The 27065-nt window shown below is 47.9% G+C and overlaps 1 long non-coding RNA gene across 1 annotated transcript; it reads left to right on the top strand.

Annotated features, from left to right (window-relative positions):
• The first annotated feature begins 4335 nt into the window (after positions 1 to 4335).
• Positions 4336 to 8351, top strand: LOC111721639. The gene is made up of 3 exons (XR_004230553.1): positions 4336 to 5221; positions 5617 to 7020; positions 7486 to 8351. It is a non-coding gene; the product is annotated as an uncharacterized LOC111721639 (long non-coding RNA).
• Positions 8352 to 27065: the final 18714 nt, after the last annotated feature.

Genomic DNA, 27065 nt, shown 5'->3' with positions numbered 1-27065 from the left:
AGAAGCCCAGGGCACCCTTCATTACAGTCTTGTTTTTAAAACATATTTTAAGGAACCACACAAGCTTACAAATTGTATTGAATCCAGTGATGGAAATCTAAACAAATGCAAGTTTACACACCCCAGTTCAAGAGCCCTTGGCTTGGATGGTCTCATGACCTCCATTGACAAAATTCCAGAATTCTTTTAACAATCAGTTAACTGCCCTGTTACAGATTAGACTAGATGAGAGATCCTTAATTTTTTTCTATTCTGGCCCCTTTTGTCATGATCTGGAAAAGCCCAGGGCCCCCTCCCTCACAATAATGTTTTTAAAACACTGAACAAAGCTCCATAAAGTTACAACTTGTTTAATAAATTGTATAGTAGAGATTGTTTTTGGTTTACAGATTAGACTAGATGAGAGATCTTTAACCTTTTTTCTGTTCTGGCCCCTTTTGTCATAATCTGGAGAAGCCCAGGGCCCCCAACCTCATAATCATGCTATTAGAACATTTAAAAAAGCTCCATACAGTTACAAATTATACTAGAAATGGTAAAGTAGAAATAGTTTTTGGTTTACAGGTTAGACTGTAGAGCAGAATGAGCCCAGGTTCTCTGGCTCCAGGTCAGGTACTCTGCTGCCTCCCCCTCCCCTAGCCTTTAAAGGCACCCTCTCCCAAAACGAAAGGGGGACAGAACGCTCCAAGCTCTCCCCTCTCCAGCTATCTCTGGGAAAGATGGCCGCTTGTTCCTAAAAATTGTTTCCAAATTTGAGGGTTCTTGGAACTCAGCTCCCCTAACTCTCTCACTTTATAGAGAAGGAAACTGGGGTCCCCAAAGAAGTCACTTGCCTACGTTGGAAGCTGGCTTTCTGTCCAGGTCTAGAGTTGCCATTCATTTCTCTGAGAATCCATGCACTTGATCTATCAGATTCTGTTTTCTCAGCAAACTCCCTCTTCCCCATCTGGTGAGCCACTGGAATCCTTTTCCAGAGCCTCTCAATGAACACAGAGGTCCTAGGTCTTGCCACTTATTCTGGTTGCTGGGCAACTAATTTGCAAGTGAATTGTTACTACCCCCTCCACGCCCCCCAATTCTTTTGGCCACACAATCTGTCCTGTGATAGTCACCATGTTTATAAAAATGATACACCTCCCCCTGCCCCAAAATCTATCCACATGTGGACTCCAATAAAAACCCTGTGATTAAAAACTCCAAGTCTGGCCCCTTTGCATAATGGGAAACTGAGGCTTAGAGATAGGGAAACTTTGGACTGTCATGACTGAGGGGTTGTTGTTTAGAGAGCTGGTCTGATTGCTCTGATTTTACAGATGGAGATAGCAAGGCCCAAACGATGAAATGACTGGCCATTACCCATACCCCGAGCTGTGCATAACATAGAATTAGGACCGCACAAGGTAGAATCAGGACCGTAAAAGGCTCTAGGGTTAGAAGTCTGGGACTTAATCAGAGAAAAGAGACCAGATGCTAAATGAATTTCCCAGGTAGAGGGAACACAGGGGCGGGGTATCTTTTAGATTCACTCAGGGGACTAAGCCCTATTCATTAGAGGGGTCCACCAGGATCGTCCTCCTCAAGTATTTCCAGTTCATTTAACATCTGGCCCTTTTTCTCTAATGAAGTCGAGTGACGGCTAAAAGTGACAGAAACAAGATGGGAGATAATCAAGTTCTCCCGGACTCCCTACAGAGAAAGGAGAGCTAGAGGATGCCCCTGGCCCACCCCATTTCTTCGGGACTTATGGGAGTATATGGAAACGAGGCAAGCAAGGAGATACAACATACATCTTTAAAGGAAGTCTTTATAGTGGAACCGCAGAAATACTAAGAAACCTTTACAGATATCCAAATTGGGGGAGGTCTTTTGAAAGCCTTTCTTATGCGGGGAAACTTTATAATTGACATTTATATAGTGCTTTAAGGAACTCTGTGAGGGGAAGGGTAAAATAATCCCCATTTTATAGAAAGGAATGAATATAAAAGAACTTTCCCAAGGAACTATTTTTCCAGAGCTAGGTCTAGGCCTTTTAGGGCAGTGATCTGCCTCCTGCCCCCCCAGGTCTTAGGTCACAAGTCCCATTGTGATCTAGACCCCGTGCAACAGTCATGGCCTTGCTCTGATTGGCTGTTGAGACTATAAAATCAGCTGCAGGGGCCACAAGGCCCTCATACAACAAGGGGCTGTAGAGCGGAGACTTCTTGTGTTATTTGGGCTTGTCACACTCCCCCGCTCAGGGACCATCAAGTAGATCAAGTAGCTGCAATTTTTATTTCTTTCTAAAGATGGGACGCAGCAAGAAAGTATCCACCCCACCCCGTCAAGTTATCTCCCTGAAGCCGACCAAGACACTTCGTTGGATAGATCACATCCATCCCAAAGAAGTCAAGGAAGGCGGCACAAAGGCGAGTTCTCTGGTTATCCCCAAACCGCCCCAGCAGCCTCTACACTGGGCCCCACCAGGCGGCCCCAATAATCGCAACGGACCTTTCTTCATGGGATTTACGAACACCAAGGCCGAAGACACCGCATCCCAGCTACCTGATCTACCTGAGGAAGCAGACAGCATGGCATCCGTCCCTGGGAGGCAGTTTCAGAACGAAGATATGTGGCCCCAGTTGTCTCCCCAGTGGGGTACCGGCCCCATCAGCATCCGGCCAGAGGGTAGCAACCTCCTGACACAAACTTTTCAAAGGAGGGAAGCCAGGCCCCGTCCTCCCAACTGGGGTCGATGGCCTCCGATGTCTTTCCTGTTACCCTGCATGGATGGCATGCCCTTTCTGGGCAACAGGATGCATTTCTAACAACAGGGAGGCCATGACAAAGGGGAGAAGGAGGAAGTGAGTTAGGGCCTCAGTGGGAACTTGTTTCTCACCATGCTGATTGCTGTTGATGGATGTATCCAGGAAAAATAAACTGGGATGGCCTATGAATTGTGTTTTCTTATATTTTGTAACCTGGGAGGGGCCTTGGGCAGTGGGAAAGGGACTGGTTAACTGAGGGTACAGCACATTGGAGTCCCCTAAGCTTATGGTCTCCCAAGGTTCTGGAAGGACTGGGTTTAGAATGGGGCTGTCCCCATTGGGGGAAGCGATTAGAAAGGGGAAGAAGGTTTATAGACTTCCTGGGAGGGCCTGGGTAGCTGGAAGTGGCTCAGTCAAATGAGGGTGGAGCACATCGGAGACCCTAAACACATTGTCTTCCAAGGTTCTGGAAAGGTAAGGTTGAGAGTGGGCAGTCCCTGTTGTGGGGAGAGATTTTTGGGGGGAGAAGGGTTTAAAGAGTTCCTGGAAGGGCTTGAGGTACTGGGAAGGGTGCTGGTGGTTAACTGAAGGTGGAACACATCTGAGACCCCTAAACTCATTGTCTTCCAAAGTTTCTGGAAGGACTGGGTTTAAGAGTGGGTCTCTCCCTGTTGGGGGTAGAGATCTGGGGGGAGAAGAGTGAAGAACTTCCTGGGAGGGTCGCAGGAAGGGGGATGGGGTCAATGTTCCCAAACTCACTGTCTTCCAAGCTTCTGAAGAACTGGAGTGATTGATAGTGGGACTGTCTGTGTTGTGGGGGTGGGGAAAGAAGACTTCCTGGGAGGAGGGCCTGGGTGGTGGGAAGGAACCTGGTCAACTGACAGAGGAGGACATCAGAGACCCCTAAACTCATTGTCTTCCAAGATTCAGGAAAGGTAGGATTGAGAGTGGGGCTGTCCCTGTTGGGGGGAGAGATTTGGAGGGGGAGAAGGTTTGAAGACTTCCCAGGATTTCCTGGGTAGCAGGAAGGGGGCTGGTCAACTGAGGGTGGAGCACATCAGAGTCCCCTAAACTCATTGTCTTCCAAGCTTGTGGAAGAATTGAGTTTGTGTGGGGCTGTCCCTGTTGGGGGAAGATACTTTGGGGGGAAAAAAGGCTTGAGGACTTCCTGGGAAGGTCTGGGTAGCTGGAAGGGGCCTGGTCAACTAGGGGTGGAACACATTGGAGACCCCAAAACTCTATGTCTTCCAAGCTTCAGGGAAATATAGGGTTAAGAATGGGGCTATTCCTGTTGGGGGAGAGATTTTTTTTTGGGGGGGAGAAGGCTTTCAGATTTCCTGGGAGGGCCTGGATAGAGGTAAGGGGCCCAGTCAACTGAGGGTGGAGCACATCAGAGACCCCTAAACCCATTGTCTTCCAAGGTTCTGGAAGAAATGTGTTGGGAGTGGGGTTGTCCCTGTTGGGGGTTGAGATTTTGGGGGAGAAGGAAGGCTTGAAGACTTCCTGGGAGGGACTGGATAGCAGAAAGGGGGTGGGGTCAATGTTCCCAAACTCACTGTCTTCCAAGCTTCTGAAGAACTGGAGTGATTGATAGTGGGGCTGCCGTGTTGTGGGGGTGGGGAAAGAAGAGTTGAAGACTTCCTGGGAGGAGGGCCTGGGTAGTGGGAAGGAACCTGGTCAACTGACAGTGGAGGACATCAGAGACCCCTAAACTCATTGTCTCCCAAGCCTCTGGGAGTCCTGGGGAGAGTGGGGCTGTCCCTGTTGGGGGCAATGATTTTTGTGGGAGAGAAAGCTTGAAGACATCTTGGGAGAGCCTGGGTACTGGGAATGGGGCTGGTCAACTGAGGGTGGAACACATTGGAGACCCCAAAACTCTCTCTTTCCAGGTTCTGGAAGTATTGGGTTCAGAGTGGGGCTATCCCTGTTGGGGGGCAGAGATTGGTGGGGAAGAATTCTTGAAGATTTTCTGGATAGCAGGAAGGGGGCTGGTCAACTGAAGGTGGTGGAGCACATCAGAGTCCCCTAAAGCCATTGTCTTCCAAGGTTCTAGAAGGGTTTGGTTTAGGGTGGGGCTGTCACTGTTGGGAGAGGTAGTGATTCAGAGAGGGGGGAAGGTTTTCATTCTTCCTGGAAGGGCCTGGGTAGGGGGAATGGGGCTGATCAGCTGCTGGTGGAGTACATGGAAGTCCCCTAAACCTATTGTCTTCCAAGGTTCTGGAAGAAATGGGTTTGGGAGTTGGGCTGTCTCAGTTTGGGGGGAGAGATTTTGGGGTGAAAGGCTTGAAGACTTCCTGAGAGGAATTAGGTAGCGGGGCGAGGCCTAGTCAACTGAAAATGAAGCACATTGGAGACCCCCAAAACTCTTTCCAGGTTCTGGAAGAATTGGGTATGTGTGGGGCTATCCCAGTTGTGGGGAGAGATTCTGGAGGAGAAAGAAGGCTTGAAGACTTCCTGGGAGGGACTGGGTAGTCTAGGTAAGAGGGTTGCTGGTTAACTGAGGGTGGTGCAAATCTGAGACCCTAAACTCACTGTCTTACTAAGTAATGAAGGACTGGGGTTAGAATGGGACTGTCCCTGTTGGGGGAGAGATTGGGGGGGGGGGTAGAAGGCTTGATACTTCCTGGGAGGCCTTGGTACCTGTTAGGGGGTTGGTCAACTGAGGGTGGAGCACATCTCAGACCCCAAACTCATTGACTTCCAAGGTTCTGGAAGAAATGTATTGGGAGCTGGGCTGTTCCTATGGGGGGGAGAGATTTGTTGGGGGAGAGAATGTGTGAAGACTTCCTGGGGAGGGCCTTGGTGGTAGGAAAGCAGATGGTTAACTGAAGATGGAACACATTGGAGACCCCAAAACTCTTTGTCTTTTCAGGTTCTGGAAGAGACTGGATTTAGAGGGGGCTGGTCAGCTAAGAATGGAGCACATCAGAGACCCCAAAACACTTTTGTCTTTCAAACTTCAAGAAAATTAGGGATGATAGTGGGGCTGTGCCTGTTGGGGGGAGAGATTTGGAGGGGGAGAAGAAGGTTTGAAGACTTCCCAGGATTTCCTGGGTAGCAGGAAGGGGGCCTGGTCAACTGAGGGTGGAGCACATCAGAGTCCCTTAAACTCATTGTCTTCCAAGCTTCTGGAAGAACTGGGTTTGCGTGGGGCTGTCCCTGTTGGGGGAAGATACTTTGGGGGGAAAAAAGGCTTGAGGACTTCCTGGGAAGGTCTGGGTAGCTGGAAGGGGCCTGGTCAACTAAGGGTGGAACACATTGGAGACCCCAAAACTCTTTGTCTTCCAAGCTTCAGGGAAATATAGGGTTAAGAATGGGGCTATTCCTGTTGGGGGAGAGATTTTTTTTTGGGGGGGAGAAGGCTTTCAGATTTCCTGGGAGGGCCTGGATAGCGGTAAGGGGCCCAGTCAACTGAGGGTGAAGCACATGGAGACTCCTAAACCCATTGTCTTCCAAGGTTCTGGAAGAAATGTGTTGGGAGTGGGGCTGTCCCTGTTGGGGGGAAGATATTTTGGGGGAGAAGGAAGGCTTGAAGACTTTCTGGGAGGGCCTGGGTAGTGGGAAGGGGGCTGGTCAACTGAGGGTGGAGCACATCGGAGACCCCTAAAACCATTGTCTTCAAAGGTTCTGGAAGGGTTGGGTTTAGAGTGGGACTGCCCCTGTTCGGGGGGGAAGAGATTGGGGGGGGGGGAGAAGGCTTGAAGACTTCCTGGGAGGCCCTTGGTCACCATAAGGTGGCTGTTCAACTGAAGGTAGAGCACATCAGAGACCCCAAAACTCATTGCTTTTTAAAATTCAGGAAATGTAGGGTTGATAGTGGGACTGTCCCTGTTGGAGGAAGATATTTCTTGGGGGTGAGAAGGCTGGAACACTTCCTGAGAGGGCCTGGCTAGTAGGAATGGGACTGTTCAACTGACCATGGACCATATCTGAGACCCCAAAAGTCTTTGTCTTTTCAGGTTCTTGAAGGACTTAGATTTAGAGTTGGGCAGTTCCTGTTACAGGGGAAAGATTTTGGGGGGAGAGAGGGCTTGAAGACTTCCTGGGAGGGCCTGGTGGCAGGAAAGGGGCTGGTCAACTGACAGTGGAGGACATTGAAGACCCCTGAACTCACTGTCTTCCAAGCTTCAAGAAATGTAGGGCTAAGAGAGTTGCTGTTCCTGTTGGGGGGAAGAAGAGTTAAAGCCTTCCTGGAAGGGCCTGGGTACAGGGAAGGGCAACAAGGTGGAGCACATCGGAGACCCCTAAACTCATTGTCTTCCAAGCTTCAGGAAAGGTAGGATTGAGAGTGGGGCTGTCCCTGTTGGGGGCAGTGATTTTTGTGGGAGAGAAAGCTTGAAGACATCTTGGGAGAGCCTGGGTACTGGGAATGGGGCTGGTCAACTGAGGGTGGAACACATTGGAGACCCCAAAACTCAGGAAACTTCAGGAAACCTAGGATTGATAGTGGGCCTGTCTCTGTTGGGGGGAGAGAATTGTGGATGGGGAGAAGGCTTAAAGAGTTCCTGGGAGGGCCTGGGAAGCTGGAGGGGGGCCCAGTCAACTGAGGGTGGAGTACATAAGAGTTCCCTAAACTCATTGCCTTCCAAACTTCTGGAAACATAGGGTTGATAGTGGGGCTGTCCCTGTTGGGGGGAAGATAAGGCTTGAAGACTTCCTAAGAGGGCCTGGCTAGTGGGAAGGGGGCTGGTCAACTAACCATGGAGCACATCTGAGACCCCAAAACTCTTTGTCTTTTCAGGTTCTTGAAGGACTTAGATTTAGAGTGGGGCTGTTCCTGTTGGGGGGGAGAGATTTTGGGGGAGAAAAGGCTTGAAGACTTCCTGGGAGGACCTGGTAGCAGGAAAGGGGCTGGTCAACTGACGGCGGAGGACATCGAAGACCCCTAAAATCATTGTCTTCCAAGATTCAAGAAATACAGGGTTAAGAGTGTTGCTGTTCCTGTTGGGAGGAGAGAATTGGGGGGTAAGAAGGGTTAAAGCCTTCCTAGAAGGGCCTGGGTACAGGGAAGGGGGCTGGTCAACTGAGGGTGGAGCATATCAGAATCCCTAAAACTCTGTCTTCAAAGGTTCTGGAAGGGTTGGGTTTAGAGTGGGGCTGTTTCTGTTGGGGGGAGAGATTTTTAGGGGAGAAGGCTTGAAGACTTCCTGGGAAGGCCTGGATGGCAGGAAGGAGGCTGGTCAGCTGAGAATGGAGCACATCAGAGACCCCAAAACACTTTTGTCTTTCAAACTTCAAGAAACTTAGGGATGACAGTGGGGCTGCCCCTGTTGGGGGAGAGATTTTGGGGGGGAGAAAAGGCTTGAAGACTTCCTGGGAAGGTCTGGATAGCTTGAAGAGACCTGGTCAACTGAGGGTGTAGCACATCTGAGACCCCTAAACTCAGTCTTCCTCAGTAATGAAGGACTGGGGTTAGAATGGGACTGTCCCTGTTGGGAGACAGGAACTGGGCATGTAGAAGGCTTGAAGACTTCCTGGGAGGCCCTTGGTAGTTGTAAGGGGGCTGGTCAACTGAGGGTGACATACATCAGAGTCCCCTAAACTCATTGCCTTCCAAACTTCATGAAACTTAGGGTTGATAGTGGGGCTGTTCCTGTTGGGGGGAGAGATTTGGAGGGGGAGAAGAAGGTTTGAAGACTTCCCAGGATTTCCTGGGTAGCAGGAAGGGGGCTGGTCAACTGAGGGTGGAGCACATCAGAGTCCCTTAAACTCATTGTCTTCCAAGCTTCTGGAAGAATTGGGTTTGTGTGGGGCTGTTCCTGTTGGGGGAAGATACTTTGGGGGGGGGGAAAGGCTTGAGGACTTCCTGGGAAGGTCTGGGTAGCTGGAAGGGACCTGATCAACTAAGGGTGGAGCACATTGGAGACCCCAAAACGCTTTGTTTTCCAAGCTTCAGGGAAATATAGGGTTAAGAATGGGGCTATTCCTGTTGGGGGAGAGATTTTTTTTTGGGGGGGAGAAGGCTTTCAGATTTCCTGGGAGGGCCTGGATAGCGGTAAGGGGCCCAGTCAACTGAGGGTGGAACACATCGGAGACCCCTAAACCCATTGTCTTCCAAGGTTCTGGAAGAAATGTGTTAGGAGTGGGGTTGTCTCTGTTGGGGGGAGAGATTTTGGGGGAGAAGGAAGGCTTGAAGACTTCCTGGGAGGGACTGGATAGGAGAAAGGGGGTGGGGTCAATGTTCCCAAACTCACTGTCTTCCAAGCTTCTGAAGAACTGGAGTGATTGATAGTGGGGCTGCCGTGTTGTGGGGGTGGGGAAAGAAGAGTTGAAGACTTCCTGGGAGGAGGGCCTGGGTAGTGGGAAGGAACCTGGTCAACTGACAGTGGAGGACATCTGAGACCCCAAAACTCACTGTCTTCCAAGCTTCAGGAAATGTAGGGTTGGGAGTTGGGCTGCCCCAGTTGGAGAGAGATTTTGGGGAGAAAAGGCTTGAAGACTTCCTGGGAGGGACTGAGTAGTGGTAAAGGGAGGGGCTGGTTAACTGAGGGTGGTGCAAATCTGAGACCCTAAACTCACTGTCTTACTAAGTAATGAAGGACTGGGGTTAGAATGGGGCTATCCCTGTTGGGGGAGATATTGGGCGGGGGAGAAGTCTTGAAAACTTCCTGGTAGGCCTTGGTACCTGTTAGGAGGTTGGTCAACTGAGGGTGAAGCACATCTCAGACCCCAAACTCATTGACTTCCAAGGTTTTGGAAGAAATATATTGGGAGCTGGGCTGTTCCTATGGGGGCGAAGATTTGTTGGGGGAGAGAATGTGTGAAGACTTCCTGGGGAGGGCCTTGGTGGCAGGAAAGCAGATGGTCAACTGAGGGTGGAGCACATCGGAGACCCCTAAACCCTTTGTCTTCCAAGCTTCTGGAAGAATTGGGTTTGCGTGGGGCTCTCCCTCTTGTGGGGTGAGAATTGGAAGGCAGAGAAAGCTTGAAGACTTCCTGAGAGAGTCTGGGCAGCAGGAAGGGGACTGGTCAGCTGAGGGTGAAGCACATCTGAGACCCCAAACTCTTTGTCTTCCTAGGTTATGGAATGCTTAGTTTGAGAGTGAGGCTGTCCCTTGTTGGGGGGCAGGAAATGGAGGTGTAGAAGGCTTTCAGACTTGCTGGGAGGCCCTTAGTAGCCGTAAAGGGCCTGGTGTACTGAGTGTGGAGCACATCGGAGTCCCCTAAACTCATTGCCTTCCGAGGTCCTGCAAGGACTGGGTTGACAGTGGGGCTGTCCCTGCTGCTGGAGGGATTGTGGGAGAAGGTTTGGAGACTTTTCCTGGTGGTGGGGGAATCAGAGGGACTATTCCTAAGGGAGGGTGCACTTGGCAAGTGTGTATTTTGCCTCTGTCACTTACTGCCTGAAGCAAATCATCAAACTTTGGGGGATTTCCGGTTCCCTCCATAAAATGAAGCTGTTGAAGCAGAGGAGAGAGCATAGGGTCTGAACCCAGAGGGTTTGAATTGAAACTGCATCCCCTCTTGAGATCTTGGAGAAAGCGCTTGTTCTTTTTGGGTCTCAATTTTCTCAAGAGAGGGGAAGTTGTTTCTGAGGTTTCTTCTAGCTTCAGATCTTTGATTCTGCCCTCTCCAGGGTAATGGGTTGGTGGAAGTACAGAAGTGTATAACCTCGTCATTTTACAAGTGGGGAGACTGAGGCGCACAAAGAGATCATAAGTTTGGAGCTAGAAGGAACCTCAGAAATAACTTTCCTCCCATTTTATAGATGAGGAAGTTATGGTTTAGAGAGTTTTGGTGATTTCTCCAAGGTCACACACAGGTAATAAGTAACCAAGCTGCTCCCCCGCCAGAGTCATACCATGTTACCTGGTCCCCTTTCCTCTCTGTTCCTCCCCTGTGAACTCAGCAGATGTCCTGTTGGCCTTCTGGGAGATGCTCTGAGAGCCCTCTGTGAACCATCTGAGGGGTATCCTAGAGGCAGAAGACCTCTGGCCCAAACCTCTTCCCAGTTATCTAGAGAAATGAAACATGGCAGCTTGGCTAGAGGAAGGCCTAGCTTCAAATACCGCCAACGTTAGTCCCTGACCCTAAGCCGATATCCTGCCTCAGTGTTTCCGTTTCTCCCTCAGCCTCCAAAAGCTCTCGAATCCTATCGATTTGTCACAGAAAACTCTTGGGAAACCTGGAAACATTCCCTGGTCAGTAGCTTTCCTCTATAAGGTCCAAGAAGAGACTTTTTTCTCCCCCCCCCCCAAAAAATGGGGTAGCCCTTTGGAGCTGGCAAAAGCCCCACTAATGATCAGAGTAGCTCCTGGGAGAGGCCCTGCCCAAGTGCCCAAGGAACCCATGCCTGATAATGGTGCTTCCTTGCTTGGAGCTTGTGCGGGAGGGGGTCCAAGCCCAGGACCCCCTGGGGCCTAAGGGCACTGAGTCTGAGGGCCATGGCTTGCCAAGCCTAGGCCTTTTAAAGCAGAGAATCCAACTGTCAAGCAAGTCATGGGAAGCATTTCCGCCACAAGGGGGCTCCATTCCCCCATTATTAAGATAGCCACCAAAGCTTTTTCAAGACTTTTCATTGGGCCATTTCAAACAAGGACCCCCCAAACCTTCAGTCCCTTTGCCCCATCTTCCCATGGGACTCTGGGTTGGGAGAAGGAGGTTCTCCATGGAACCTCCTGGACCCCCTGTTGCTAGAGAGCCCTCCAAAGGCCTGTACCCTTGCAGTGCTCTCACTCCTGCGCTGCCGGGTGGAAGCCGCTTTTAGGATCCGAGTACGGACTCTCATGCCTCTCACAAAGGAAGGTTATGTGGGTGCTACCAAGCAGAAAGACCCTCTGGAGCCTGGAGATGGGCTAAGATTAGGGGGCCCTAGGATAGCAGAGTTGGAGGGAACTCAGAGAGAAGGACAGGGCTTGTCCAAAGCTTCCCACTCTGGCTGATGGGATCAGCAGCAGGATTTTCCCATGACACACAGTACTCAGGGAACTTGAATAGGGCAGAAAGTGCTTGGGAGAGGGAAAGCTAAGGCCTCAGGGGGCCCTGGGATGGGACCCCCTCCCATACAACCTCCAAGCAAGGAACCACTGTTCTGAGGCATGGGTTCCTTGGGCAGTTGGGCAGGGCCTCTCCCAGGAGCACACTGATCATTAGCTGGGCTTTACCCAGCTCCAGAGGGCTATGAAACTCCTGAGGCAGCAGGGGTTTTCAGGCTGGTGAAGGCACCATGGGAAAATAAAACACATACTGGGGCTAGAAGGGAAAGAGTCAGAGGTTTGGGGTTCAAATCTTGCCTCTGCCACTTCCTTTCTGTAGGATCGGATATCATTTGTCCTCCAGGTCTTTGTTTCCGCCTAAATATCTAGCCTAAAGCTAGGGGCCCATGTCAATAGGCAAGGGAAGAGCCCAGAAAACACAGTGTGGGGTTCAGCAAATGCCTCATTTCCCACTGGTAAGGAGGCCGGCGGCAGGCTGCCCAAGCCCATCCTCCAGGGAAGGAGACTTTAGAGCCCTTTTGGGCCAGTGCCCTCAGGGGCCCAACATTCTCTCTCGGGACTGTCTCAGACAAAGGGGGTGGTTCTCATCCCACTTAGGAAAGCAGGGGCAGCTGGGAAGGGCATCTCCTTTTCTCTGTCAGCACCCTCAGGGGTCAAGGTAAAGAGCAGCAGGGGTGTTGTTACCCAGAATTCTAATTTCAAACTCGAACATTCCACCACTAGCCTCAGCTTGGCCATTCATTCTCTGTGTGACCCTGGCCAAACACACGCCCTCTCTGCCTACGGGAGGTTGGACAGGTGGTTCCGAGCTGTTAGCTCAGAGACAGCCTAAATGGTCCAGTGGAGAGTGGGACCTGAGGCCTGGAAGACTTGAGGTCACATCCGGCCTCAGTCATGGGACGCCAGTCATGGGACCCTGGGCAAGTCTAACTGGCCAAGCCAAGCTGAGTGAGCTGCACAGTCACTGTCTGCCTCTGTTTCCCCAACTATCAAATGGGGATTATAATAGCACCTACCTCCTGGGGTGGTTGTAATGATCAAATGAGATATTTGGAAAGTGCTTAGCACGGGGCCAGGCACTTAGTCGACACTTCATAAATGTTTCCTCTCTCTTTTCCTTCCCTGCTCTCTTTCTCCTCCCTCTCTCCTGTACTCCCATCCTCTCATCTCCCCTACTTACTCCTTCCTTCCTTCCTTTCCTTCCCTTCCTTCCTCCCCTTCCTTCCTTCCCTTCCCCTCTTTCCCTTCCTTCCCTTCCCTTCCTTCTCTTCCCTTCCTTCCCTTTCTTCTTTCTTTCCTTTCCTTTCTCCTCTCCTCCTCTCCTCTCCTTTTTCCTTTCTCCTTCCCTTTCTCCGTCCCTTCCTTTCCCTTCTCTTCCTCCCCTTTCTGCAGGAAGAGCCTCTCTGGGCCCCTGCCTGCTTTTGCCTCTCCTTTGAGCTTACTTTCCCCCTGTTCCATATACATTTTGTACTTTCCTGGTTGTGAACACATCATCTCAATTAGACTGTGAGCCGCATGAGGGCAGAGACCAGGTTTCTGTCTGTCTTTGACTTCCCAGTATTTAGCAGAGTTCCTGGCACATGGCGAGTGCTTGTTGACCGGCCTCTGAGGTCCCTTCCAGTTCTAGCTCTCTGATATGTGACCTCGAGCAAATCCCTGCTGGTCCCTCCCTGTGCCTCAACTTCCTCCTCTTTAAAAACGAGGAGACTGAACCATGCAGCTTCTAAGGCCCTTTTCAGCTCTGAATCCTATGAAAGGAAGTAAACTCTCAACTCCAATATTTATCAGCCACTTGACCCAGACAAGTCACTTCTCCAACTCATTGCCCCTCCATTTTCTCACCTGTAAATTGGGTGTAATAATTCTGATTCTGTACAAGGCCACATTCAAATGTTTGAGCATACCCTGGAGGTGAGCCAGGGTTCTCCAAGGCTGCCCCGATGGATCACAAGCCCGGGGAGTGTCCACCAAATTGGCAAGGCTCTCCGTGGGACCCTGGCAGCACACTGTTTGTCGAAGGCCAACCTTGTTAAGCCCAGAAAGTTTCATCACCTGTCAGCTAGTCACCTGGTATTGGGCCATTGCCACTTATAAAACAAAGAACAAAGTCCAGAATGATGCTAAGCCGCGTAGCTCCCTTCCGCGGTGGCGATAGCAGGGCAGCGGGAAGGGTCAAGGGAACTCAGAATATGCTTTCTAGATCATCTACTAATGAAAGGTAGTGTGGCACAGTGGACAGAGGGGGAAAATCACACCCTGCCTATAAAAGCTACTGACAGTATGACCCTGTGCTACCCGTGGTATGTGACCTCAGACAAGTCGTTTCCCTATCCAGTGTCTCAGTTTCCCCAGCTAGGAATTCTGGGAAATTCCGAGTCCCAAACCTGCTCCTATATGTTATAATTTTGTTGTTGGCGCGCTAAGCACCTGCTGTTATACAAGGGCCACTCCTGGCAGGGCATTCCCTCATAAATGAAGCAGCTGAGTGGCTGAGCAGCGAGCAGGCTCCCAGGTTCTCCTCAGAAAAGTTTTGTTTGGTCAAGGGCAGCAAGAAGCAGATCACGGGATGCTTGAGACATTGGGTTTCTGAGTGCTCATGAAAGGTTTTTCCCATTTGATTTGTTTATGAAATTTTCTTGCTGTCTTTTGGGTTTGTTTTTTTTAACACCACATCTGTTTCCTTATTGTACCCCCGAGAACTAAGAAAACCTTCCCTTGTAACGAAGAAAATCCACTAAAACCAACCAACCGAGTCAACAGCTCTGGCGATGGCTGCTGCCCTCGGTACCGGTACTCTCCCACCTCCTGGTCAAAAGCAATATCCATGTTTGAGCATCATTCAGTGAGTCAGAGATGGCTTTTCCTTTGGACTGCAAAGGTCCAAACAAAAATGGCCAAGAGGGAGCTGAAATCGAAGTAAGGGAATTATAAGAGAGCTTGTTATTGCTGTTCAGGCTCTTGCTGACTTCACAGGGTTGGGGTTTTTTGTTTTGTTTGCTGAGGCAATTGGGGTTAAGTGACTTGTCCAGGATCACACAGCTAGGAAGGGCCAAGTGTCTGAGGCCATATTAGAACTCAGGTCCTCCTGACTTCAGGGCTGGTGCTCTGTCCACTATACCAACTAGCTGCCCCCCCACTGGGCGTTTCTTGGCTTACATACTGAAGTGGTTTCTGATTTCTTTCTCCAGCTCAATTTTCAGATGAGGAAACTGAGGCAAAGAGGATCATGTGACCTGCCAGGGTCACACAGTCACAGTATTTTGAATTTGAAGATTGTCTTCCTGAGTCCAGGTCTAGCACTCTATCCACTATAGCATCTTGCCACCCCATTCGAGCCCCTGATCAGTCCCGGTCCCTCTCGAAGAGGACCAGAATGACATCATGATGTCAGAGTCAAATGTGTCCGACTGTGGTTGATCAGACCAATACGAGCTTGTAAGGCTCTATGGCAGGTACTGCTCTAACTTTGTGTGTCTCGTTGTCCTTGAATGACTGACTGAATGCTTAAAGCATTTATTAAGCACTTGCTGTGTGCAAAGCATTATTCTAGGCACTTGCAGTACAAATAGAAAAGTCAGACTGCCCCACTATTCAGGAGCTGCCATTCTAACAGGGGAGACAATGCCAAGGGAAGGTTCCCCCAGCAGCACATCAGATGGCAAGCTCTCACCATCCGTAGGGTATCAGCCAAGCAGATGGCCAGGCCGCCTCTTGGATGTCATTCCCATAGACAAAATTGTGTCAGGACTGGACTGGGCCAAGGACTTTCTTTTCTAGGTCTTCAGTAACTCTGGTAATAGCACCTTAAGGAGCGGTTGCCAAGCTACATCCCCACTGACCTGGGCTGCTTCCCAGGATAATGGCGGGCAGCCCTAGGTGGGAGGCGTTATCATTCCCCGGCACTTACTTTGGGAGTCCAAGGACATCAACTGGAGCTGAGGGGAGATAGTGGTCAAGGCGGTGATTCTGGCCTGACAGACCTGACACATACACGGTGTCTCCCATCCCTCTGCAGGGTACCTTCCCTGCCCCTGCCCCTCCACAGGGTGCCTTCTCTGCCCCTGCCCCTCCACAGGGTGCCTTCTCTGCCCTGCCTTTCCACAGGGTGCCTTCCCTGCCCCTGCCCCTCCGCAGGGTGCCTTCTCTGCCCCTGCCCCTCCGCAGGGTGCCTTCCCTGCCCCTGCCTTTCCACAGGGTGCCTTCCCTGCCCCTGCCCCTCCACAGGGTGCCCTTCCTTGCCCCTGCCCCTCCGCAGGGTGCCTTCTCTGCCCCTGCCCCTCCACAGGGTGCCTTCTCTGCCCCTGCCTTTCCACAGGTGCCTTCTCTGCCCCTGCCTTTCCACAAGGTGCCTTCCTTGCCCCTGCCCCTCCTCAGGGTGCCTTCTCTGCCCCTGTCCCTCCACAGGGTGCCTTCTCTGCCCCTGCCCCTCCTCAGGGTGCCTTCCCTGCCCCGTGGGTTGGTTGCTAATTGGTGGGGATGGCTGGACCTTTCTCCCCAAAAGGTTGTGGAGACTGAACTGGAAACAGAAATGGCAGTCTGTGAGATGCTGCCATTGCAAGCTCCCGGCACCCACCTGCTGGGAGCTGGTGGCGGTCCGCATTTGTCATTGGTAGGGATAAGGTAGGTAGGCCACTTTAGAGTAATGGTTCCTTTCTTCAGTAAAGGCCACCGGCTCTGGTTGGAAGAAGGTCTGAGGCCTTGTGCTGGTATTCCTAAAGCTCTAGCTGGGCCCGGCCTGAGGGAAGGTTGTGATCTTGAGCCGGTCAAGCCATTGGGCCCAGATGAGTTATATCTGTAGACGGGGATAACTTTGAGAGGACGGTTAGACTAGATGTCTGCTGAAGACCCTTCCAAATGGCAGCTCTCCAATTTTGTGACCATGTTCAGCAGTCCTGGGATGGGGAAAATGGGGTCTCAACTTTATTCAAGAGATACTCAACAAAGGAAAAGGAAGGGAATAAGCATGTGTAGAGTTCCATTATGTGCCAGACACTGTACTGACGGCTTTTACAAATATTATCTCTGTTGCACACAGAGTAGCTGTTGCTACTCTTAGAAGTAGGTGGTGTTTGTAGAAGAGGTCTCCAATAGAGTACCCCAGGGATCTGTGCTTGGCCCTAGGATTTTAATAAATTGGATAAAGATAGAGATGACACGCTCATTGAATTTGCAAATGACACCACAGAGTGGGGAGGGATAACTAACACTGCACTGAATGACAAAGTCAGCATCCAAGCATTGAATGGGCCGAGTCAAATCACATGGATTTCAATAGGAATCAATTTTCCTATCAATTTTCCTACATCTGCCCCATTTATTTTCTTGTAGATTGGCTGTAAAGGGAATTCAATATTCTTTCATGTCTAAATAAATGAAGGGCAGAGCAGGATTTTGAAAAATGGGCGGCATTTTCACTTCTTTTGTTGTTTGCTTGGATTTTATTTTCTTTCTCATTTTTTTCCTTTTTGATCTGACTGTTCTTGTGCAGCTAGATAATTGTATAAATAGGTATGTCTATTTTGGATATATATGTTTTATTTATATATTTACATATATTTTTACCATGTTTAATATATATTGAATTACTGTCATTTAGGAGAAGGGGTGGAGGGAAGGAAGGGAAATTGGAACACAAGGTTTTGCAAGGATCAGTGGTGAAAAATTATCATTGCACATGTTTTGGAAATAAAAAGCTTCAATAAAAATAGAATAAAAATAAAAATATTCAATAAATAAAAGTAAGGTAAGAAATAATAAAATAGAATAAATAAAATTTAAATTAATCAAACCTAAAAAAAATGGGCAGCTAGGTAGTGCAGTGGGCAGAGGCACCAGAGTCAGGAGGATCTGAGTTCAAATCTGGCTTTAGACACTTAGTGCCTCTAAAAAATGTAACTGGGAAATACTTAACAAAATAAATAAAAATACAATAGAACATAGTGTTATATAGTTTTAAAAAATTATGTGTGATATGCAAAAATGTAGCAGCTTTTTGTAATGGCTAAGAACTGGAAACTGAGTGGATGCCCATCAGTTGGGGAATGGCTAAATAAGTTATCAATGTAATGGAATATTATTGTTCTATAAGAAAGGATCAGCAGGATGACTTTTAGAAAGGCCTGGAGAGAACTCATGCTAAGTGAAGTGAGCAGAACCAGGAGATCATTGTACATAGCAAAAACAAGATCATAAGATGATCAATTTTGAGGGACGTGGCTGTTTTCAACATTGATGTGATTTAGGCTAATTCCAATAGACTTGTGATAGAGAGAGCCATCTGCACCCAGAGAGAGGGCTGTGGGGACTGAGTGTGGATCACAAGATAATATTTTGTCTTTTTGTTGTTTGCTTGCATTTTTTCTTTTTCTTTTTTTTTTTTTTGCATTTTGTTTTTTTTTTTTTTCCCTTTTTGATCTGGTTTCCTTGTACAGCATGATAATTGTGGAAATATGTATAGAAGAACTGCACAAGTTTAACATATATTGGATTACTTGCTATCTGGGGGAGAAGAAGGAAAGAGAGGGAGAAAAATTTGGAACCCAAGATTTTTTTTTGCAGGGGTGAGTATTGAAAGCTATCTGTATATATTTTGAAAATAAAAAGCTACAAAAACTAAATAAAAAATTATGTGTTGGTTCACAAGTATCAGGTAGGGGAGCATGGCAATGGAACAATTCATCTGAAAAAGATCTGGGAGTTGACATGAACCTCAAGCTCCATTTGAGTCAATGGTGTGAAATGGTAACCAAGAAAATGAATGTGCTCTTGAGGCCTGGTGCTGAGGAACAAGCAATTAGGTAGTTCCTTCAGGGGACTTCCTGCTCCACTTAGCCCTCCTCAGGCTTGATCCAGTACCTGGGGCCCAGAGAGATAGCCTTGCCTGACTTGGGTCTTGGTCTACTATGGGTCTATCATGTATATTTCCAGGTTCCATGGCCTAGGAAGGATCCTGGTAAGCTGGAGAATGTCCAGAGGAGGGCAGCCAGGATGGAAAAGGACATCACATTTTTTGCCACATGAGGATGCGATGAAAGAGGCTGGAATGGCGTCTGTCTGTTGTCATATCTTGGAAACAGAGCCTTCAGGAAGGAGGGAGGGATTTGCCAAAAAGCAAATTCAATTCTAGGTCCAGAAAAACTTCCCAATGATTAGCATTGCCCTCCCAAATGGAACTGGTCATTTCTGAGGAAGATGGCGGGCTCCCCTTCAGTGACCACCTGGATAGCCTCCGACAGGAAGGTTGGAGAGGGGCCTCTTTATTGTCTCAGAGCTGAACTTGAAAGTCTCCAAGCTCTCATCCAACTCTCCAGTCTGATGACTTCATTCAGAGTAGAATGGGGTAATTTGGAGGGGTTCAAGGAAGAGACTGGATGATCCTTTGTTGGCGATAACATCGGCATTATCACAATTATCATTATTAGTAGAGGCCCTGTAGAGAGGTAGAAAATTGCTGAGTTTTAAGTCAAGAAGACTCGGGTTCAAATTTCCCCTCGGACACATTGTTTCTGTGGCTCCAGGCAAGTTGCTTAATCCCTGGGGGTCTCAAACAATGCCCTGGGATTTATCTCCAGGTCACAGACAGGCTGGGCCACCCATGCAGCAGTGCTGGGGAATTCCCCCCTGTGGGCTTAGCCAGCTGATGGAATCCTCAGTCTTTCCTGTAGGCCTCAATCATAATTCTGGCTATCTAGTGCTTTCAGGCCCAACAGGGCAGAAGAGGCTTTGGCTAACTCGGCCCTGCGAGTTAGTCCAACTCACAACATGACTCTGGGACTCTGTCTGGAGGTACTCAGAGAAGCCCAACCATGTGGGGAAGGTGAAGTTGAGAGCCTCCCCCCAGCTAGCTGCCATGTTGGGAAGCTGAAGGAATGCCCCATGAGGCCCTGGCGCCCTCCCTGAGGGAAGTGGGCTTCTGGAGAAAGAACCCAGGCTTCTGTTATTGAAGGCCCCAGAAGAGGGGAAGGAAGATTGGAGAAGGGGCAAGTGGGGTTAAGGGAGGGGGTGCTGATGAAAAGCTCAACTGTCACTCTTAAGCAACTGAGGTGGCCTGGAGTCTAGGCTGTGGTGAACAGGACTTCCCTCTGATCATGACTCTGCAAGCCAGGCTGAGGCCTTGGGGTTTGTGAGAAGGCTATTTGGAAACACCATCACAGGAGGGAGGTGGTGTAAGATAAGCCATACATCCCAGGGTCCCCCACCCCACCAAAGCCAAATCAGGCAAGGCTAAGGCTCTGGGCCCCAGAAGTGGCAGCCGTGATCTCATGGCCATGAAATCCCAGAATCTCCAGGCCTCCCTAAAATGAGGGACCTCCTCATTTTAAGTGGGTGAGCTCCCACCCCGATCTCTGACTGTGAAGTGATCCGAGCTTCTGCAGCTCATGTTCACAACCATCATTTGGTGCTTTCTCTGGGCCGAGATGGCCAGGGCTGTCCAGTTGCCACCAGAGGGGTCTAGAAGGAAGCAAGATCTGGTTCTTGCCCTTGTATCTTTTACTGGGACGCAAGGCCTACAGAATTACTAAAATAAACCAGAACATGGCAAGTTCTTAAGAAAATCAGCAACTATATTCTAAGTGAGGTCTAGAGTGGGGCAGGGACTAAATCAGGAAAGACTTCCTGGAAGAGGTGACCTTGGAACTGGAAGTTAAAGGAGCATCAAGGAGAGGCAGATTTTCCAAAGGCAGAGACTGATAGAGGAAAGGAAAAGGGCCATTGATCTTGATGTCACATAGTATTTTTCCTTTTTTGTTTTTGTTTGCATTTTGTTCTTTCTCATTTTTTTCCTTTTTGATCAGATTTTTCTTGTGCAGCATGATAATTGTGGAAATACGTGTAGCAGAATTGCCCATGTTTAACATAGATTGGATTATTTGCCATCTAGGGGAGGAGGGAGGGAAAAATTTGGGAGCATAAGGTTTTGCAAGGATGAATGTTGAAAATTATCCATGCATATGTTTGAAAATAAAAGGCTTATTATTATGTGCAAAGCACTGTGCTGAACTCTTTACAATTTGTATCTCCTCAGATCCTCACGGTCACCTTGGGAGGCCGGCACTATCATTATCCCTATTTTACATATGGGGAAATCAAGACAGAAAGAGATACGATGATATTTCTGGGGTTCCACACCTAGGTTAATATCTGAGGCCAGATTTGAACTCAGGGCTTTCTGCCTTCAGACCCAAAGCTCTAGCCACTGCTCCACTTTCCTCAGTGTCTAGCATGGTTCTTAGCTAATGGCAGTATTTAATACATGCTTGCTGTTTGAGAGCTAGACATCAGAGAACCACAGCAGGGATCATCTTTGTGCTAAGTTCACTGCTTTCATTTTATGCTTTTGCCCAACTAGGGATTCTTCACTTTTGTCTGGCTTAGTACAATCCCTTTCTTAGAATTGGATTTTCCAGTGATTAAAGGAAAAACTAAATTTCCCCTAGATGTTAGTGAAAATAAAGGTGCAAGGTTTTGTTTTTCCTGTCCAAGATCAGAGAACCTTGGAATCTATCCACAGACCCTAGAGGAGCCCTGGTTAAAAATTGCCGGGCAGGAACCCCAGGAGGACGGAGAATGTCTTATCCAAACCTTCCCTTGGAAGCCCAGCACAGAACTCTGTGCACAAGAGCAAGTTGATGAAATGATTGTTGTTTGGTTAAAGGAGTCAGTCCCATCTACTGTTGATGTTGGGAAAATCCAAATAGAAATCAAAATGGCTCCTACCCTCAAGTAGTTTACCTTCTAATGGGAGGGCCAGCATTATATAGGAAGATATAAGATAGTTATAAGGTGAGTTTGTTTTTTTTTTCAAGGAGGGAGACACTAGCAGCTGGGAAGGGTGCTCAGTAGAAATCTCCTATAGGAGATGGCATTTGAGCTAAGGGTTGAGGGGAGCCAGGGATCCTAAAGAGGCAGAGGTGAAGAAATGCAGCCTGTGGAAAGCCCTGGAGGTGGGAAATGGAGAGCCACAGGTGATAAATCACGAGAAGAGGCTATTTTGGCCAGTGATTAGGTTGGGTCCAAAGCTTTCCACACCAAACAGGGGATTTAGTGAGTGAACGAGGGTACAGGACTATTGGAGCAGGCAGAGAGTAAAGAGAGAAAAGGAGCAGTTAGATGGCACAGAGAATAGAGCACTGGCCCTGGGTTCAGGACGGTCTGAGTTCAAATCCAGCCTCAGACACTTGGTATTTCCTAGCTGTGTGACTCCACACAAGTCATTTAACTCCATTTGCCTTGTAAAAGAAAAACAAATGATTAAAAAAAGAGGAGAGAAAAGTTCTGAGTCGGTTGTCATTAGTTTAGGAAGTTGGCCACAGGGGGCCTGATTTTTGTTGATGTCAGTGGGAGAGGGCAGAGAAGGGTATTATGGCAGCAGAATGGTCAGGATTTGATAACTGATTGGCTACAAAGAGACAAGGAAGAGTCTATGTTAAAAAGTTGAAATGATGACGTCCATCAGTCACAGCCTGGTGTAATGGCTAGATCTGGGTCCGCATCCTGCTTTAGACACCAGCTGTGTGAGCCTGGTCAAGTCACTTCTTTTTCCTGAGCCTTAAGTTCCCCATGTGTAAAATGAAGGGGTTGGTCTCTAAGGACTCTTCTAGCCCAAGATTCCTTCATTTCCCTGGTCTCCCACTCTCTTCCTCTACAATGATGTGGTAGGATTAGCTGAATTCTTCCCTTTCTTCCAGCTCTAGATCTAGGATCTCATGACTTGAGGACCTGGGTTTGAATCATGATGCTCCTGTTTATTATCTCATAGATAAAGGGAGACAAGGGACTCTGTGATCACCTCTGAATATGATGATTCCTCCTTCTTTCTCCTCCATCTTGGCAGGACTAGCTATCAAAACCCTAACGGACTAAAGGGAGAAGTATGGGGCAAGAGGGAGAAATTCTCTCTCCAGAACTGGATTGGGAGAGGTCAAGATGGAGAGCTGGCAGATGTCCACAGTAGCCCAAGCCATGACTGAACAAGCCTCTCATCTCTAATACTCCCAGCCTCTTCTTGAAGACCTTTGGTAAAGATGAAGTTGCTAACTCTCAAGGAAGCCCTTTCTACTTTGGGTAAGGCAGCCCCAACGAAGGGGAAGCCATGGGGGAGGAGAGGAGGATGTAAGACATCTGGTGTCCTCTCCGATAACTAACCCAGCTCTTCTTTTTGATGTCAACAAAGCTTTTCTTAGCTTTCGATAATTTAAGGAAGCAGAAAAAAAACGGAAGCATCTTGTTTCAAAGGATAAATCCTGCTCAACATAGGGCCCCCAGGCCTGGCTTTGAGTCAAGATAGGAAATAGTGATCTCTTTTTTTTTTTTTTTTTTACCCAGAAGATGTCTGCCTTTCTAGCAGAGAACCAGTTGATGTCAAGTGAGAGGAGCAGAGATCATTAAAGATCCAGTGGATCTTTCCAACTTCATGGCGGAAAAGTAATGACTCCCTCACTCTATGGCCCATCCAGACTGGCCTTTCTGTTTGTCACATGTGGAATTCCATTTCCCTTCTCCATGCCTTTGCGGTGACTATTGCCCTACGCCTGGAAAGCTCCCCCTCCTCACCTCTCTACCTTGTTGAGTCCCTCTTTAAGATGCAGCTCAGGTCTCTTCTGTATGAAAACTTTTCTGACTTCTCCAACTACCAGAGTCCTCCCTCCCTGACTACCTTGAGCTTGACTCCTTTGTATTTATTCTTGTTAAATTTATTTTGCATCCATTCCCCATGAGAATGGAAAGTAGAGATTATTTCATTTTCTATCTTTATGTCTCCATCACCCAACACAGTCCATGGCACAAAGGAGGACCTGAAATGTCTGTTGGTTATTGATTGATTGGAGGAGTCCCAGAACATAGAACATAAGTGATGTGGAGCTAGTTGATATAATCCCCTCCTTGTAAAAATGAGAAAACTGGGGCCTAAGGAGATTCAGTGATGGGTCAAATCATCGACTCCAGGACCCAGAGATGCAAGGAACAGAGGCCAGGGCTTCTTACTTAACCCTTTCTAGTTCTTGGTTTTCCTTCCACCTTGGCCCTACATTCCCCCACCTCACTAACTATGGATAAACAGAGCAGTGCCTTTGAGCACTTGGGGCAGAAAGCAGATTTGCTGGGGATTCTGGGTAGGGGGGTAGTCCACCATTATGGACAAAGGAGGACCCAGGAGATCTGGATTGTAATCCTACTTCTAACACTTACTAGGTGTGTGACCTTGAGGAATCACTAAACCTTCTTGAGCCTCAGTATCCTTCTTCATAAAACCATGATAACAATTTTTGCACTATCCACCAAGCAGAGGATCTAAGTTCAAACCTGACCTTGCTACTTAAGTGACTTTGGGCTAGTCACTCCATTCCCTGCACCTCAGTTTCTTTATGTGAACTTGCTATTGAATCATTATGGGAAGGACAATAGAGGCAGGAAATGCAGATTAGAATCCTCATTCTAATTCATTTCTCCTCCCTGCATCTCTGTTTTTCCCTCTGAAAAGTGAAGGGGTTGGACCAAATGGCCTCTAAGGTCCCTTCCATCTCTAGATCTAGGATCCTATGTGTTTCTTTATACAAGTCACTTCCATTCCCTGCGCCTCAGTTTCTCCTTTTGTAAAATGAAGGTGAATTAGCTAGCTGGCTTCTGAAGCTCTCTTTTGGCCCTGACTCCTTTAATATGTTTCTTTTATGTATTTATGTATTATGTATCTATTATGTAAATAATAATGTGTTTCTTTATACAAGTCACATCCATTCCCTGCGCCTCAGTTTCTCCTTTTGTAAAATGAAGATGAACTAGCTAGCTGGCTCTTGAGGCTCCCTTTTGTCTCTGACTCCTTTAATCCCACACTATGTGTTTCTTATACAAGTAACTTCCACTCCCTGTACCTCAGTTCTCAGTTTCTCCTTTTGTAAAATGAGGGAGTCAGAGTAGCTGGCTTTTGAGATTCCCTTTTGGCTCTAATCCCTTTAATCCCAAACTACATGTCTCTTTATTCAAGTCATTCTCATTCCCTGCACCTCAGTTTCTCCTTCTGTACAATGAGGGAGTCGGACTAGCTGATTTTTGAGCTTCCCTTTTGGCTCTGACTCCTTTAATCCCCCCCGTAAGTCGAGAAAAGGCCGTAGAAACCCCATGGGACATTTGCTGTTGTTGGAAATCAACGGCTGCCAACGCCGCTCTTCTCCTTCCTCCCCCATCCACCTTCCAGAATGTTCTTCAAGGTCAAGGTTTTTCTTGTGAAACTGTACTTGAGGGTGATAAGAACCAAGCCTGTTAGTTATTAAGATCCTGAAATAGATGCCCACATCACAAATGAAGTGAGTTTGCAAAATTTCCTCCCTCCTCTGACTCGTCCCCTCCCCCCACAATGAGTTTCATTCAGTCCAGCTCAACAAATGTATATTAAAAATCTATCAAAAAAATAAAAAAGATCCATTGGGCGGAAAAGGCCTGTACTCAATTTGGAGAATGCAAAGTCACAATTTGAGCCTCTGAGGTCTCTGTGACCTAGCATGGAGATGAGGGAGACAAAGATTAGCATGAGTTAGAATGTTCTGAGTTGGCGGGAGTGGGCAAAGAAGAAATGAGAAATTGTGGGTCAGAGCAGGGAGGAGAATCACATAGCGGGGTGGGGGGGGGGGACCTGGATGCATCCATCCACCCTTTGAGTCTGAGAGCGGAAAATTCCAGAGGCCTTAAGGAGGGAGGTATGCTGGTGAATGATGAGGAGGAGAAGAGAAATACTTTCCTATCACCTTTTTATGAAGCAAATTATAATAATATAATATAATAAGCTCCAAATCATTCCCTGAGCTAGGTAGATATTACAGGTTTTGTTATTCTCCTTTAACAGATGAAGAAACTGAGACCAAGAAGCAAATTGCCCATAGTCCATGACAAACAAGTCATAGGTTATATTTTTGCTGTTGTTTCAGCCACATCCAGGTTTTCCTGACCCCTTTTGGGGTTTTCTTGGCAAATATAGTGGAGTGGTATGTCGTTTTCTTCTCCGGTTCATTTTATAGATGAGGAAACTGAGGCAAATAGGGTAAAGTGACTTGCTCATGGTCCCACAAATGTCTCCTGTTCTCAAAGAATCAGCTTCAATGAATTTGTTTTAGCAGGGTCTCTTGAAGTCTTGTTTTCTTTGCAGTAAAATCCTTTACTGGATCTTAGAGCATTGATAATGTCTAGTCAAGGGTAGAACAGTGCTTTAGGATCAGGAAAGACTTAATTTTTAATCTCCCCCCTGTAATTTGGGCTTCTAGGTGACAATGCTGTAGGTAGAGTGCTAGGGTCAGAATCAGGAAGGCCCGAGTTTGAATCAGCCTCAGACACTCACTTAGTTCATGTTTAGAGGATCTCCAAATCTAGCCATGGCTGTCAACATACATTATTGTTCTTGGATACCAGATGGCCTTTATTTCATTGGCCAGAAAGTACGTAAACATTAAGGAATCGCAGGGGTCCATGCCCAACATAAACTGGTCCATCATCAGCTCCCCAGCACATCTCGCCCCCGGCCCTTGAAGATAACCAACTTTGGTTTTGCTATCAGGGCAACATTTTACCATTCTCCTGAGTTCTCTTTCCCACAGTCCTATGCAGTCTCCCCAAGACTCATAGCACCATGTATGACATGTTGTTCTTATGGAGCTCCAGTTCTCTTTCTTTTTCAAAAAAAAAGAGCACAATGATGAAATAGATCAGACCAATGAAAAAGGCAGAAAACTCTCCTCTAAATCTGTCCCAATATTTGATCAGATTGGAGCTGAGGAACTCATTCACTTTGCTCTTCCAATAAAACATGTCCAGGAACCACGGGGCTCGCCTTCTTCTCCAAGGAGTGGAAAGTAGCAAAAAACTGGAACTCTCTAGATAATGGTGTCAATCTCAAATAAAAACAGCTTCCTGCAGGCCACATATTGACTTAGGAAACCGCAAATCAATATTACCTAGGTTGCATTTTTGTTTCTCAATTACATTTTAATCTTGCTCCTACAAATAAGGAGTTTGGCAGACATTTGTGGCCTGTAGGCTGCAGGTTTTACCTCTAAGACGGTCAGTCTCTGTCATCTTTATTCCAACCACGATTACATCCTTTGGAACTGCTTCTCCTTTTTTACATCATTTTTTTAAATTAGTGGCAATCGGGGTTAAGTGACTTGCTTAGGTCACACAACTAGTAAGTGTTTGATGCTGGATTTGAACTCAGATCCCCCCTTGATCCGGGGCAAATACTCTTATCAACTGGGCTACCCAGCTGCCATTTCTTACCAAGGCTTTATAATGGTTGTTGCCTCAGACAAAGTGAGACCTGGATAGTTTTAAAAAGGCCAAGGTCTCCCACTGCAACATCTCCAGGCATTCTGGTCTATGACTTGCCACTGGACTCCAATGC

This window comes from Sarcophilus harrisii, chromosome X (genome assembly GCF_902635505.1).
Source record: "Sarcophilus harrisii chromosome X, mSarHar1.11, whole genome shotgun sequence".
In the NCBI taxonomy this organism is placed as follows: Eukaryota; Metazoa; Chordata; class Mammalia; order Dasyuromorphia; family Dasyuridae; genus Sarcophilus; species Sarcophilus harrisii.
The sequence above is the reverse complement of the archived record's forward strand: the minus strand, read 5'-3'. Positions and strand labels throughout refer to the sequence as shown.